The sequence below is a fragment of the Sinocyclocheilus anshuiensis genome, unplaced genomic scaffold (genome assembly GCF_001515605.1).
Source record: "Sinocyclocheilus anshuiensis isolate Anshui unplaced genomic scaffold, SAMN03320099.WGS_v1.1 scaffold1146, whole genome shotgun sequence".
In the NCBI taxonomy this organism is placed as follows: Eukaryota; Metazoa; Chordata; class Actinopteri; order Cypriniformes; family Cyprinidae; genus Sinocyclocheilus; species Sinocyclocheilus anshuiensis.
The window spans coordinates 593,419-608,192 of record NW_015539920.1 but is presented as its reverse complement, the minus strand read 5'-3'; the positions used below and the strand labels follow the sequence as shown (position 1 = coordinate 608,192).

The window sequence follows — 14,774 nt, the reverse complement described above, 5'->3', positions numbered from 1 at the left end:
TTCTTGTGGTTGCCAATAATAACCATAATAATAGACCCATTGACTGTCTTCTAACCAATATTGGGGTTTAAACTGATATTATGTATTAATACCAATGTTTCTGTCAATTGTAGCACAGCCACATCAGCCCAGCATTTATATTTATGGAGGTGAAAGGACGGGTGACACAGTCACAGTAGCATGTTCAGCTTCCCACACGTGTCCATACAGCAAGCCAACAATCACTCTGAGCGGTATAGAAGGAACTGACGAAATCAGGAATGAGTCTAAAGTCAGTCTGTGGAAAATCACTCTGACACGCACAGGTGTCTTAAAGGCAGAACGCTCGACTATTAAGTGTTCAGTAACACATTATGGTGGCATAACAGTGACAGCTACAGAGGACAAAAGTGCAGAGTGTGAGTAAACACAAATATGAACTGTTATGTATGCTATTAGCTATAAGTTCACTATCAATGAGACAGTGGAACCTATTACAAGATTTCAGTTCAATTTCAGGTGCTCATCATAAAATAACGATTGAGCCTGAACTGGCAGATGTCACAGAGGGCATCGCAAAGAACTTCATTTGTAGCGTCTACCATTCCTGCCAGAAAGAGAATCCAACCATCACATGGAACTATGAGAACATGCAGGTCACAACGGGGAACAAAAAACTCTCTGGTTTAGATCAGATCAGCTATTCCAACATAACCTTTCTGGCTGTAAAAGAGGACAATGAAAAGAAACTGATTTGCACCGCAAAATTTTCTGGAGCAGACTTTAAAGCATCTGTTGTTTTACGTGTGCAACGTGAGTAATCTTGCATTATGTGTGTTGCGTGCGGTCTTGTTCAGATTTTTTATTTTTTTTTATAATTGATTAATTTTGAATCTGCAAAAGCAAGAAACAAATCGTGTGCTGACTGCCATAAAGATGGTGAATATTAAAGCCTGAAACACATATGCAAGTATGTGAACACGGAGGCTTTGAGCTATGAAAGCATGTGTGCAACCAAATGTTCACATACTTGCATGACGTACTGTATGTTTCTAGCCTAAAGCACAAATACAAGAGTTTATTTAAACTGAACCCAACAATAAGTAAAACTTTAAAATCCCAAGCTTATTTTTTTCTACTAATTGTCTTACAGAGTATCAAAAACCAGCAAGTCCAATGCAGAATGAAAGTATGTTTTTATCCCCTATGTCTATTCTCAGATTTACAGTATATGATTAGAAATGACATTTTCAGTTCTGTGACAATTGATTAATCCACTACATGGTGTCACATATAATTTTAGCCTATTTCCAACATGTGGCAGATGTGATACCCAAGATCACTGCGTTGCCTCGTTCGTGTGTGGTAATACCGTGCAGTTTCAAGATGGAGGAGGAATATGTCACTCGACTTCGAGTTCTTTGGGTCACCAAAAAAGGTGGCTACATGTTCTACACCGACCCAGTTGATGTCTTGGACAACTTCAAAGGCCGCACAAGGCTCCTCGGAAACCCGGATGAGCAAGACTGTACTGTGGAGATGGATAAGTCATTGAGAAGTTCAGAGAGAAAACTGATTTATATGGTGACCCATTAAGTAGGGATTGCAGTCTGTTAATTAAAAACCTGGAACAGTCCCACCATGGAGAGAAATTATATGCATTGATTGACCCTGAAAATGTTGGATGGCGCACCTACAAATTTTATGATGTCACCTCTACAATTCAAGTTGACGGTACGTAAATACTTTGTTCTTCAAAACTTGCTTGACTTCTCATCTAGTTGCCTAATATTGACATTTCTGCTATTTGTAGCAAGTCCACAGCTGCCCAGCATCAGTATTTCTGGAGGTGAAAGGACGGGTGACACCATCACAGTAGAATGTTCAACTTTCCACACGTGTCCATACAGCAAACCAACAATCACTCTGAACGGTATAGAAGGAAATGACCAAATCAGGGATGAATCTATTAAAGATGGCCTGTTGAAAATCACTCTGAGACGCACAGGTGTCGTACAGGCAGAAAGCATGACTATTAAGTGTTCAGTAACACATCATGGTGGCATAAAAGCGACAGCTACAGAGGTCAAAATGTCAAAATGTGAGTAAAGAATATGAACTGCTTTGTGTTATCTTAGTTATAAATTAACTTTGAATGCAACAGTTAGATCTATTGCAAGATTTCAGTTCAATTCCAGGTGTTCATCATAACATAACGATTGAGCCTGAACTGGCAGATGTCACAGAGGGTGTCGCAAAGAACTTCATTTGTAGCGTCTACCATTCCTGCCAGAAAGAGAATCCAACCATCACATGGAACTATGAGAACATGCAGGTCACAACGGGGAACAAAAAACTCTCTGGTTTAGATCAGATCAGCTATTCCAACATAACCTTTCTGGCTGCAAAAGAGGACAATGAAAAGAAACTGATTTGCACCGCAAAATTTTCTGGAGCAGACTTTAAAGCATCTGTTGTTTTACGTGTGCAACGTGAGTAATCTTGCATTATGTGTGTTGCGTGCGGTCTTGTTCAGATTTTTTTTTTTTTTTTATAATTGATTAATTTTGAATCTGCAAAAGCAAGAAACGCTGACTGCCCTGACTGCCATAAAGATGGTGAATATTAAAGCCTGAAACACATATGCAAGTATGTGAACATGAGCTATGAGAGCTATGAAAGCATGTGTGCAACCAAATGTTCACATACTTGCATGACGTACTGTATGTTTCTAGCCTAAAGCACAAATACAAGAGTTTATTTAAACTGAACCCAACAATAAGTAAAACTTTAAAATCCCAAGCTTATTTTTTTCTACTAATTGTCTTACAGAGTATCAAAAACCAGCAAGTCCAATGCAGAATGAAAGTATGTTTTTATCCCCTATGTCTATTCTCAGATTTACAGTATATGATTAGAAATGACATTTTCAGTTCTGTGACAATTGATTAATCCACTACATGGTGTCACATATAATTTTAGCCTATTTCCAACATGTGGCAGATGTGATACCCAAGATCACTGCGTTGCCTCGTTCGTGTGTGGTAATACCGTGCAGTTTCAAGATGGAGGAGGAATATGTCACTCGTCTTCGGGTTCTTTGGGTCACCATAAAAGGTGGCTACATGTTCCACACCGACCCAGACGATGTCTTGGACAACTTCAAAGGCCGCACAAGACTCATCGGAAACCCGGATGAGCAAGACTGTACTGTGGAGATGGATAATGTGCAAACTCATGACAACGGGCCGTTTTGCTTCCGAGCAGAAAGAGAAAACGAGAGATACAGCTTCAACAACAGCTGTGTGTTCATTATAATGCAGGGTGAGGAAATATAACCAATCACTTGGGTTCACATACTGTTGAAAGTGTTTTTCATCCATCACATCCCAGAACTAGTATAAACATTTAGTGTTTTTTATTATAAAGCATCTCCCGACAAACCTGTGATGTCATCCCTCCCTGAAGACATCAAGCCCGGGACACGAGTCGCTGTCAAATGCTCAGTCAACCACACATGCTCCTCTCACCCTCCCCAAATCACCTGGAGCGTCCCAACAGCCCGAGAAACTATCAGCCACAGTCACATGGGTGGAGGCGTCTGGGAAACAGTGTCCGCTGTGACCTTTATTCCTACTGGATATGAAGAGAAAGATGAAATTGTCTGCACTGCCAAATTTTGGGGTGGTAAAACACAGGAAAATACTGCCTTCCTGAGTATTAGAAGTAAGTACAGACTGATAGGGTTACATCCAATATTTTTTTGGAGGATCTTTGCATGTACATATGTTTATGAGATCTGCTTTAATATGACTGGTCAAATAGAAACTGTACTTCATGATTTGTAAGAGATGTGACTTTTTAAAATTCAAATTATCATAGGAGTTCAAGGGGTTGGTTTTGAGCCTTATGTCATTGGATCGTCACTTGTGTTCATCCTAATTTGCATATTTGCTGGAGTCTTCATTTACAAGAGGCGACACAAGTAAGTGTTTTTTGTTTTTTTTTTGGCTTATGCTCATTCTTCAAAATGTCTGTTGTAATTGATTCTGCATCTCAAACTATCTAGCACCACTAATAAGTCAGAAGTGCACTGGTTTCTGCTTACAGTATAACTCAAAAGTACATGGAGACCAATTTTATCCAGACATAATAATATGGATGGTGCTATTAAATTTACGCATCTGCTACTGCTGTGCTCAGTTTCTGCTTTTATCAGTCAGCATTGACAACTTCTTATTGTCATTATCGATTGTAGACGGCCTCATCAGGATATGCAAGGTTCACTAACACGATCTGAGCCAAGGTATGTATGATATACTCATTTAATCCGTTTTTACTCATTAATTCATGCTAAGAACAAAGATTTTCTGATTTGTAATGCACTAGCAATTTTAACCCTATTCTTTGATATAGGAGATCAGTTTGGAACAGATTCACAAGGTTGGACTTTAAATTGTCTCATCTTTGCATCTGTATCTTTTTTTTTTTTTCTTATCCTGAGACTATTTTCAAATTCTCCCCCAGTCGTTTTAGTATGCCTGAAGGAAGAGCAGCTTCGAATAACGGGAAACAGGAGTGATACCAGGCAAGTACATAATGAAAATGTAAAAAGAAAGAAAGTCTGGTTAGTGTTGATTCTCTCCAGTGCCTTAACTAGTGTTATCTACAGGTACACTGGAGATGCTCCCGAAAGACCACCAAAGCCTGAACAAAGGCAGGTTGAAAATATATTTAACATAACTAAAATTAACCATAAATTATGTTAACAATTAATCATATTATACATTACCTGATATTAAACGTTACACGACACACACATCTCAACAGACAGAGCATCTGGAGCCGATTTTCTAGGTAATCAGTATTCACCTTTTTTTAATCATTGTGTGTTTCATTATTAAATAATAAAATCCTCCAATTTGTTAATTTTATTCTCTTTTTCTTGTAGACACCAATCACCCAGAACCAATACAAATCTGACAGCAGAATACAAGTCAGTATTTTATTCTTAAAAAAATAAATAATATCAGTTATATTTTACACTACACATTTTTTAAAATGAATGGTTGTCATTGTATATTAAACAGAGATATGAGAATGTATTTTCCCAAAGTGGCATCACTGATGAACCTTCTCTCTTCACAGGGCAAACAACACATGTACAGTGTCAGGAAACAAGCCTTTCTCCAAACTTCATATGCCGTCACCAAAGAGGTACAGTGCATTTCAACCACATACAGTATGAATCTGTCAGTATTCACATTACACAGCAAAATAATATTGAATACAGTCTATATGAACAGAGTGTCAAATTAAAAGTCCCAATGCCACTTCAGGATTCCTTCCACTTTAACACTGATCTTTATAACAGAAAAAAAAAACAATTATATATTTTCTTTAAGCTGCAATTTGGTAATTATAAATGTACTAAATGAACAGTTTATTGTAATATCAATATCTTCATGCATTATAATACTTAAGCACTGAATGTGCTGGCAGATACAGGTCTATGAATAGTCTATTAAATGTATATAGCTTAACAGTTGTTATGATAAATGCAAACATGCGATTTTTAAATTCTTATTTTCCCCATGCACTTCAGTAAGCCAAAATCCTACCATGTGAGTACATTTATTTACATTTACATGTATTTACTTACAGCATAGCAAACATGCTCAGTTTCTGTGATTTATATGCTATTCACTGACTTCTGCATATCTTAAATTTTCCTTTAAGGGTTATGATTCTGATGCTGATTTCACCAACCTATATGGAAATGTCTGATGAAAACGTTACATCAGGGCTGTACATGTGCTCTGACAGGTGGATGACATGTCCAGATTGCATAATTTCCTCATCCTGTTCCACTGTTCAACATTGTTTTATAAATGACAACAAAAAACAGATACTGAAAAGGACAAAACAACAACAAAAAAAAGTTTCTGAAATTAACTCCTGAAATTGAAATGTATTTTTATTGCTTTAACATACTTTTATGGCTCAACCATTTAGCAGCTTGATTGAAAAAAATAATAATAATACAAAAAAATAATAATAATAAATAAAAAATCTTGAGCACTTAATCAGTCAAACTCAAAATCAAATAACGTTTTGGTAAAATGTCCAGAAAGTATGAAACTACCTTTGTTACTTAATTTACTTTTCCAAAATACATTATTTTCAAATTTTGGATAAATTTATTTGTCAAATTAAATAAATTCATTAAATTACTTAAGAATGAGGAATGCTAAAGTGCTGCAATAAAGTCCCAAAATTGCCTAAAAACTAGGGATGTACCAATCATTATTTTTATTTTTTATTTTTTTGCATTTAATGTTGAATATTTGCCGATACAGAGTCCTGATCTGATATTTGTATTTCCGTAGTGTTGTCTGATAACAGATGTAATTTTAGGGGATTGAGTGGTAATATATATCTTTTTGATAAAATATGGTATTAATTTCACATTTGACATTTGAAAACTCATGTCTGAAGAATCAGTGAAATATTTCTTGTGTGTTTAACTGTATTATGAACACAGTATTGATTTTTGTGAATACTTTGTGCCTCATTTGGAAACAAGGCAGCTTATAAGGCAGCAAAGATTTTTTTTTATCATTAAAATCAAATGTTAAGGCGTCTGTTTTTGGGGAAGAATCTTCAGTGTGTTCATAAACTATACTAACACAATGTTTTTGTTTTTTTTAAATGTTTCGCTACATTTCACCAGCTTGTGGTTTTATAAATGAATGCTCATCAGTGCAGTTGTAGGTGGTGGTTGTCAAACATTCATCTGTAGAAAGAAAGCTATGATTAAATGTCAAACTGCATTATTTACATTTTTCTGTTCCTCTTTTTGATTTAGGAGGTCTGTTTGGAATAGATTAAGGTACCCACACACTGCCTTGTCAGATTGTTAAGGGCATTGTCTTGCTTGTGTCTTTGGCAAGACTAGACTTTCTTTTTGAGCTTGGTATCTGCTTCTAATCTGAAACACAAATAAAAAAATATTAAAAACTAGGTCACTATTGCACCACAAAACAAATACTTATGTCTAGGAAATCAAATTAGTTATGGAACCATGGATCTAAAACATGAACAATAAGCTATGCAGGCAGCCCAATGTTTTCATACCTGGAAAAAAAGAAGAAGAAAAAAAAAAAGCATATTCTGCTGATCCTAAAGACTAATATCTATTTGCCTACATTTTAAAAGAGAGGTCAAGGGCATCAATTGATTGGAATTATGACAATAGGTAAGTTTACCAAAGTGTGTTAGATATTGATAGAATTGTGGCAGTCTGATACAGAGTATTTTCCTCATAAAATATTTTACTTAGTACAGTTTATAAAATGAAATACAAAACTTGCTCTCATCTGAAAAGAGGACTTTGGAATTTAATTCAATGGAATTCAATGGTTACCAGCAACTGTTTGGTTACCAACATCTTTATTATTTTGTATTTTTTATATTCTTTTCTTTTTCAGCAGAAGAAATTCGTACAGGTATGGAACAACATGAAGACCATATTTGGGTGAATTATCCCATTAATAATAGAATAGAATAGATTAGAATAGAATAGAATAGAATAGAATAGACTAGAATAGTTTTATTGTCATTGTTACTGTGACTGTTTAGCAGCTCACAAGGTTTGGCATAATAAAATATTAAGGATAGAATAGATATATTCTATCCTTAATATTTAGAATATATATTAATATATAATATTAAATAAATATATAAATATAAATATATAAATAAATATATAATATTTAGAAGTCAATGTTACCAGCAACTGTTTGGTTACCAACATCTTTATTCTTTTGTATCTTTTATATTCTTTTCTTTTTCAGCAGAAGAAATTCGTACAGGTATGGAACAACATGAAGACCATATTTGGGTGAATTATCCCATTAATAATAGAATAGAATAGATTAGAATAGAATAGAATAGAATAGAATAGACTAGAATAGTTTTATTGTCATTGTTACTGTGACTGTTTAGCAGCTCACAAGGTTTGGCATAATAAAATATTAAGGATAGAATATATATATTCTATTTCTACCTCGCCTTTGAGTTCTGTTGTATTAGAGGGTCAAGTGTGGAAGAGAGTGTCTTTAGCCATTTCTTGAAGATGTTGTAATTAGATCAGGTTGGCAGGGCATTCCACCAGCATGGCAGTTAAGGTAAAAGTCTGTGAAAGTGATTTTGTGCCTCTCAAAATAATCATATACACTCTTAAAATAAAAGGTGCTTCAAAAGGTTCTTCACAGCGATGCCATAGAATAACCATTTTTGGTTCCACAAAGAACTATTCAGTCAAAGTTTCTTTAAAGAACCATCTCTTTCTTACCTTTTTATAATCTGAAGAACCTTCTTTCGCCACAAAGAACCTTATGTGAAACAGAAAGATTCTTCAGATGTTAAAGGTTCTTTATGGAACCATTTAGACAAAAATGTTCTTCTATGGCATCGTGAAGCACCTTTATTTTTAAGAGTGTAGAGTATACGGAAATATACATTTTAATGTGTGAGAGGCATTTGCAGATCTTATGCCGTAACCTAGTAGAAGACCAAGCTGTTTTAGTGTTTTCATTTATGTAGAACATGACCAAAAATACCAAAACACAAAATCTGGAAAAGCATCTTGATGTTTAATTTGTACTATATAGCCTAAAGGTTTAATGAAGTGCAATGCAGCACCTGCACTATGAATTGCAATTTTTTTTTTTAAATAGTGTGTTTATCATGCATAAATAGCATTTTTGTATATGAATGAATAGTTATTCGCTAATAGTTAGATGACTGGCTGTAATTTGCGAGCGAAATTAGCCATCTTCAGTAGTAAACAATAATTACGTGTCATCATAAAGACATAATTACACTGTGTAGTAATCTGTCAGTTACAGACAGCAGTCAATAAGGCAAAAGCAACATACTGAACTGTTTTTGTGTCGAGACAGGAGAACTTGGCGCACTAGCTTCTTGAACTAAAATAAACGATAACTTCCTAATGAAGGCCCGCCTCACTTGTGCCACATGTCGTTATTAGCTGGAGCCAAAAGTTGCAACCCAGAAACGTCCCGAGCACAGCAAAAAACAAGAAGGAAATAATAACAGTACAGGCACAGGGCAGTATCTCTGTAGAAACAAATCCCACCACACACATCTAGTGGATCATAAGTAATGATTGAGAGGGATTACTTTTGTACGAGTCTATATTTTATCTTTTGGATTATTTCTGCATGAATTCTGCATGAATTTTCACTGTCAAGCAGTCCAGAATGGTGTATATAACCTTAAATGCCGGACGTTTTGCAGTCAAAGAATTTGCTAGCTTTTTACTGCTTTTTAAAATCACAATGAAATTGATTTGCAAAAGCAACTCTTAAATAAACAACCGATTTTCTGATAATGATGGATATTAGCTCTTATAGCATTTTCACTCCTTCTGAATTTCATGTATAAAGTTGTCTGCAACAATCATGTCACAAATTTTATTGTGTTGGATTTTTTTTTTTGTGTGTGTGTGTCATGTGGTTTATCATGTGATGTAAATTTAGCTCATTAGTTTATGTGTTCATTGTCTGATGAAGAGCCATACGGGTCGAAACGTCACCAACCTTTCTTTTTTTCTAACAAATTTGATTGTATCAATCACAAAAATCGGTGTACTTGCTGCGCCTTACTATGCACTTTAGCACTCTTACTGCCGAGCACTCATAGATCTGCAAGGATTTTCAAGTATTACTTCAGTTACAATGCTTTTGGGAAGCAGCCTGTGATTCTAAGATAAGTTGTAACATTTTTTCTACGATCAACTTTTGATGCTTTCAATGCTTTTGGGAAATGTGACCCAGTTCATTTTTATCTGATACTCCTAAAACATAAAACAGTATCACTGACCGGAATTAACATGTTCTAAACATTAGGTTTTAGATGCTTTTAAAGGACTTGGTTTTAGGATGTATGTAATGCTTCAGCAAATTAATTTAAAAACTCTGTTTATCTAGTAAAATGACAATTCTTTTTTGCATAGTGTTTGTCATGCTTTATCAAGCACATCACTTCAAAACAAGATGCTTCAACACGTTACCTCAGTTAAAGTGGCAGTGGGATGGGCTAGAGACTGAAGAAGCAATGGTTTATTAAGAGTGGGGGTATAATTCACACTTCCTCTTATAGAATCTTTCTTGCATAACCAAACAGCACTTTTATCTTGTGCTCTCAGGTTCTTGCATTTTGAAGTACATGGTGAAGGCTTTTTTCATCCAAACGATTTGAAACTGGATTAAGAAGGTAAGAATTAAAAAAAAGATGAGGGTATATTATATCTGATTTATCATGACCAAGATTTTAGTATACTGTAGGATACATTTAATTTAACTGGCAACTTAAAGTTTCAAGTCATACATTTTAGAACCCTGTTTTATTGATTTGATGCTCCAAATCTGATAAGAATAACTGAAAATAGACATTGAGGATGTGTGCCACAGAAAGTCCCTTGGGTGACATTTCTGTTGTTGAAAACATTTTCTTCATTTTATTTTGAAATGTTATATTTTGTACACATAAAACAATAGTTGTTTTTGATTTGACTTAAGGGCAAACCCGGGAACATGATGGGACCTCTGGTAGTTAATTTGCTTTTACAAGGTAATTAATCTGTTTTCTGTTTCTCTTCTTCATACATTAGGTGCATCTGATAAGGGTGTACAGCATTAAAATCACTCGTATCACTCTTTTTTAATTATGTGACCTCTGCAGCTTTTCAGGTCAGGTTATTTAGTGTCTTTATGAATTGTGTTGTCTTTTCTTGTATCGGTTCTTGGTAATTTTACTGGGTCTAATGGTTACACACCATAAAGTCTGTGGCTAAATTTCATGTCATACATTTGTAGAGCTTTTAGACAAGGAATTCTTAACCACAACTTAATTTCAATTTAAAATGATTAGTGCAAATTCAACCAATATCGTCAGACTTTTTGAGCAACAGGGAGGGTAGTTTAATGTGTCGAGTGATCTTTCCAATCCATTCATTTTCGACATGTTTTTCGATTTTATTTTTTAAATAGGATAACTGTAACTGCAGAGGCGAATATGCAATCATACATGTATCACTTGTAGTAGTAAAGCCAACCAGTATCACTGATTTCAAGTGGGCCACACCCTCTGAATGTACAGTATGAAGCGATATGATATGACTCCACCTAAAAACTGGAAGTCCACCTCCATCCAAGAAAAATGTGCGCAAAACATCACATAATTTACTAACTTTGTATGATGATGCCAAAATGCAAGCATTTTTGAGCTGCAAAGTGAAAGGCAAAGCAAAAGCATATATACTACTTAGATATAGTCTTCCATATTGTATCATTAAAATAATGTTTTAATGCGATATCTGTATTTATACTGTGATTACTTTTTTTTTCAAATTTATTATAGATTTTCAATTACTAATGTGTTTATAAGTAATTTTACGTACTTATATAATAAAAAAAAAATGTTAATGGAAAACATCTTGAGGTGGAGCCAGTTTCCTCCCATGTGTTGGGTACAAACAGGTAATTTGTGGGAGGTCTGGCTTGGTGTCTCGCTTGCAGCACCATTCCTCTGGTTAGGATACATGCACTTATCTTCTTCCAGTAAGTTCCTCACCTGGTGAACCCGCATCCAGTCTTTGGGTTGCATGCCATTAGTCACCTCTTTTACTGGACTTGGTGCCATACATGAGATTCCCTTAGTAATCCTGTATGTTCTTCCACGGTATGGTTTCCCTTGGTAAACTCGTGTCTTCCCTAGACAGATTGTTTACTGTCAGTCCAACCCGATCTCATGAAAGTGCGTATAAATAGTACGCCAAATAAAAACGAAAACTTGTAGTATTGATACGCAAAAATGGTCTTTGGCGTGTATATGCTACACGATGGGTAGGTTTAGGGTTGTGGGGTAGATGTGTATCATATGTATGTGAAAACTGCGTATCATATGCACGCGAAAACTGCATATTATATGCAGGCCAAACACATGCGTATCATATGAACGCCAAAGTTAATTTTTGCGTATCAATACCACGAGTTTTCGTTTTTATTTGGCGTACTATTTATACGCATTTTCATGAGACCGGGCTCGTCAGTCCCTGTTAGTCTTACTATTCACGTTCATATTTGGATGTGTCTCCGCACCCCAACGGTTGCTGAAATCCTTTTTTGTCTTCCCTTTAAGCCCATATACTTTTTATGTGATATGGCTTATGGGGCATTGGGTAGGTTACTGATTGAGGTACATCTGTCCTGACGTGCATGCTTGTCAGCACCTGCACCTTCAATTTTCATAACACAGTTCTGGTTGTGGCGCTTTCCATAGGGACCCCTAACGTCAATGTCGACGTAACGTCAAACGTGACTGATTGAAAGGGAACGTCTCGGTTACATATGTAACCCTCGTTCCCTGAAGGAGGGAACGGAGATGTTACATCCCCCATGCCACAACCGTGAACTGCGTTATATATATTATATACCCGTATGTACGGGGAGTGGCTTAGCATGCAAATTCCACTCGCCGGTTTTCATTGGACGTTTCTCGTAATGCTCAGAGGTGATTGGGGCTCACAAGTGACACCCCTAATGTCAGTGTCGACATAATGTTAATCGTGACTGACTGAAAGCCAGGGAACAAAAAGAGACCTATTTTTGAAAAGCTACAACTCATCCATTAATGTTCTCCAACTTTTGTCACACAGGTGTTCTGCTGAATAATGCTTTGGCATGGTATGTGAGTATGCCATCGGAAATTCACGGCCTGAAAGGTTCCTGTCTGGTTATACCATGTTCTTTCTACTACACATCATACCCACCCAAAAACCCATATAGAGTTGTGTGGTATCAGTGGGTCTCTATAGGTTATCCTTTAGTTTACGATCGATGGTATCCAAATGATGTCATTTGGAAGTTCAGATGGCAAACACATTTATATGGTAATCCTTCAAATTGGGATTGCAGTCTGCTGATTACAGGACTGGAACTGTCCCATCATGGAGAGAAATTATACACATGGATTGACCCTGAAAATATTGGAAAGAGCACCTATGCATTTTATGATGTCACCTCTACAATTCTTATCGATGGTGTGTAAATATTTTTGGAATAACATTCTGTATACCACTGTAATATCTGTGATTGTCCACACGTAGTGAAATATTGTGTGGTCAGTAACAATAGACAGGATAAAATGGTTCCCCCAAATTGACTTCCTTCTAACTAGTTTATTTAAACATTTCAAAATAAAGGCAAGGCAATTTGCCAGCAAAAAGTGTATGTACAGTATGCTCAAGACAATAAAAAAAAAAGCACTTTTCAGTTTAATTTAATGAAATGAGAAGTTTAAGTTATATAGAGATAGCCTATAGATATTTTTCAAAAGATTTTACTGTGACACAATATGAGAGGAACTGACTTCATACATCTATGAAAACTGGGCTTGAGACCAGTTAATTAATAATAATAATAATAATAATAATAATAATAATAATAATAATAATAATAATAATAATAATAATAATAATAATAATAATAATAATAATAATAATAATAATAATAATAATAAAATAATAATAAAAAAAGTGAAGTTCTGAAATAATTTGTTTGCAGATGCCTGTTGATTTTGTATCTAATGCAAAGAAATTCAAATATTCCTAAGTGTCCAAATACTTAAATATTTTTAAAAAGCATATTATGTACAAAGTCTAATGTTTCTGTCCATTATAGCAAGTCCACAGCAGCCCAGAATCAGTATTTATGGAGGTGAAAGGACGGGTGACACCATCACAGTAGAATGTTCAACTTTCCACACGTGTCCATACAGCAAACCAGGCATCACTCTCAATGGTATAGAAGGAAATTACCAAATCAGGGATGAATCTATTAAAAACGGCCTGTGGAAAACCACTCTAACACGCACAGGTGTCGTAAAGGCAGAGCGCTTGAAAATTGAGTGTTCAGTAACACATTATGGTGGCATAAAAGCGACAGCTACACAAGAGAAAAGTGCACAATGTGAGTCTGAAAATATGAACTGCTTTGTGTGCTATTAACTGTAAGCAGGGACGTGCACAGACATTTGGGGGCAGGAGCTCAAGTGAAAAAAATGGCACTTCTCATATTTATTTGTATTTTTTTTCTAAACAAAACGTAAAATATAACGGGGTGTGTGATATTGACACAAAATATATCTCAATATTATCTGAGATTTCATCGATAATGATAATTAGACGATATTTTACTGAATGTGTTATTGCGCTGATATCTTAAGGACTACCGTAGAAAGCTGACTCCTAAAGTTTTTGATATTCTGCATATTCTGTGTGGTGATCAGTTCACAGCAGTGATAGAAATTAATATTTTCCAATAAGTTTAAATTGATTTTTACCTTTTATGGGCATTTTTACCTTTATAAAGCCATTTTTTCTAAAAGTGTGCATCATCCTTTCAGTCAAATTCTTAAACTGAATCAGTCAATTAGAATAACAAGTCATTTGGGCTGTTACCAAGCAAATTAAATCGGTATTGACGAAATTAATCTTTGCAATGCAGAGAAAACAGAAGCTGCATTAGAAGTGGCATTAGATGCATTTACACGCTGTTTAATGCAGGACATTAATGTATTTAACCTGCAGTTACAAATGCATTAATACTGTTTTGATATTTTAAACATAAAATGTTGAATACTGACATTTGATTTTTTTTTGTTAAATAAAAAAATTATTTTAAATGTGAAATTAAAACCGCCAGTAG

The 14,774-nt window shown here is 35.2% G+C and overlaps 1 pseudogene; it reads left to right on the top strand.

Annotated features, from left to right (window-relative positions):
- The window catches only part of LOC107686525 (uncharacterized), a 45,891-nt pseudogene that overhangs the window by 420 nt on the left and 30,697 nt on the right, over positions 1-14,774 (top strand).